The 2,422-nt window shown below is 48.1% G+C and overlaps 1 long non-coding RNA gene across 1 annotated transcript; it reads left to right on the top strand.

Moving 5' to 3' along the window:
• The first annotated feature begins 1,137 nt into the window (after positions 1-1,137).
• On the top strand, positions 1,138-2,044 carry LOC123048989 (uncharacterized). Its single transcript, XR_006423417.1, has 2 exons — positions 1,138-1,432; positions 1,538-2,044. It is a non-coding gene; the product is annotated as an uncharacterized lncRNA (long non-coding RNA).
• The last annotated feature ends 378 nt before the right edge of the window (positions 2,045-2,422 follow it).

Genomic DNA, 2,422 nt, shown 5'->3' with positions numbered 1-2,422 from the left:
AAGAAGCTCACTCAAAAACGAAAACATCGACGCTAAGAAACCGTTACCGGTCAAATGATGTAATATATATGTCCTATTTTGTATACACACTTAACCGTTATGGGTCAAATGATGTAATATATATGTTCCTATTTTGTATACACACTTAACCGTTATGGGTCAAATGATGCAATATATATCGCCTTAGTTATATACATTATATCACCTTCCCTTCGTTACGGCTCTCGGAAAAAAAATAAAAGAAAGAAAAGGAAAAGAAAATAGAAGGAAAAAGGAAAAAGAAAGGAAAAAAAGGAAAGCAAAAAGAAAGGGAAAAGAAAAGAAAAAGCAAAAATGAAAACAATAGCAGTAGCGCTTGTTGAAGAAACGCACTATAGCTACTTGCGATAGCAGTAGCACGGTCCTGCAACCCGCGCTATAGCTACTTCAGATAGCAGTAGCGCGGTTTCAAAACACGCGCTATAGCTACCTTAGCTATAGCGCGTGTTTTGAAACCGCATTACTGCTATTTTGACATAACCCCCCGCGTGGGCTTCCTCCTCCTATTCCTCCCCCAATTACCCACTCTCCTCCCCCCTTGTCGCCGCCGATGCCCCTGCCCTCGCTGCGCCCCAGCCTCGAGCGCCGTCAGAGCCCTGCCCTCGCTCTCCGCCAGAGTCTCTGCCCTTGACGTCGTCGCGCACCTGCCTCCTCCTCCTCAACCTTGTCGGCGCTTGCAGCCTCCTCAACGTCGCCGTCTCCCCCGACCCCGCCTCGCCTCCGACCCACCTCGGTGCCGCCGTCTCCCCCGATCCCCCCCCCCCTCTGCCCTCTGTATGCTCTCTCCCCTCCCCTCTTCTCTGCTCTCTTCTCTCTCTCTCCCTCTCTCTCCCTCTCTCTTTGCCATATGAACCCTAGCTAGGTTAATTTGTGCAATATTAGTGTCATATGAACCCTAGATTAGTGCTAGGTTAGTGCTAGATTAGTGGCTATTTTTTTGGAGAGGCATTTTGGCTCCCGGGTCCAGATGATCTCGTTATCTGGTCCGTCCAACTGAGTTGTAGGATCTGTGCCAGCAATTATTGAAATCGAAATACAGGAACAAAATAAGAAGGAAATACGGCTGTACGTATGGTGTCAGGCGGGCGGTGGCAACGCCCGTGGGAGGCGCTGTTAGCGGTGGAAAAAGGGGGGCATCTCTGTCCCACGCGCGCCGTCCAGTCTGTCACCTGGACCCACTGGTCAGACCTGCCGCCTGACGCTCGTCGTTCCCCAAGCAGCACCTTTCGGGTCGCGTAGTAAATGAGGGTCAGCTGCCAGTTTGCGGGGCTATGGGATTCAGAGAAGAGCCATGACTAGTGGGAGCAGGGCGGCGGCGCGAGGGAAGGGATCGAGCACGGCGATATGAGGTGCTAGCCATGGCGATGGATTTCCCCATAGATCCTGTGGACAGGTGACTATTTTTTCCTCTTGACCGTGGTGCGGTTGCTCTGCGGCTAACCACTGTTGTTTGTTCATCCATGTTTATGCTGTCTGAGTGTTGGCTCGATTGATGAAGGCTTAGTGTGGTGGCCGGCAGCGCTGATGGGGAATCTATGAACAGATCCCGTGAAGACGAAGCAGCGGCGGCCCAGCCTGAGCTGAGAGATTTCGCCCACAGCTTGTCTAGTCAGATCGGGGCGGTGTAGAGCAGACGATTGTGGCGCCTGTGTTTGGCGCCTTGTCGGCGTTCTGCTAGAGCGATGGCGACAACGGAAATGTTGTAGAGCAGAAAGCTGTTGAAGGGCCAGATCGTGGTGACCGACTAGTTGTGATGCAGGCTCCGTGCAGTCTAGGCAAAATGGATCTGCAACCGCCGGGCTGGACGAATAGGTGAGCAATTCCAGCATCAGTTCTAGGTGAAAAATAAAAGTAGCGTAGCTGTCGGCTGTGCTAATTAGGGATCGCATTTCTGGCCAGGAAGATAAGCACGAAATTTTTTGTAGAGTACATTGTGTCAATTGTTCCCAGATTCAGTGACCGCATCATGAGCAAAAAAGTGGGAAAATTAACTTATGAACTGTCAGCTTTATTGCCTGATCATCCTGACAAGTTCTCGAAATCCATTTTTAGTACATGATATAGTCAAAGTAATGTTCAGGATCATCTGGACCCGGGAGCCGAATTGGTTTTCCGCTATTTTTTAGTGCTAGTTAGTATGAACCCTAGGCTATTTTTTAGTGCTAGTTAGTATGAATTTTTGCTATTTAAAAAAGTAGAATTAGTATGAACCCTAGTTAATTAGGTAGTGTGAACCCTAGTTAAAAAAACTAGGGCAGATTAGTGGCTATTTTTTAGTGGTAGTTAGTATGAACCCTAGGTTTCAAACTATTGCTATTTTTTAGTTAAAGCAATTGTTGCTATTTAAATTTTTAGTTAAAGCAATTGTTGCTTTAAAAAACAG

Source organism: Triticum aestivum, chromosome 2D (genome assembly GCF_018294505.1).
Source record: "Triticum aestivum cultivar Chinese Spring chromosome 2D, IWGSC CS RefSeq v2.1, whole genome shotgun sequence".
In the NCBI taxonomy this organism is placed as follows: Eukaryota; Viridiplantae; Streptophyta; class Magnoliopsida; order Poales; family Poaceae; genus Triticum; species Triticum aestivum.
Note: the sequence above shows the minus strand (reverse complement) of the source record. Positions and strands in the feature narration are given on the sequence as shown.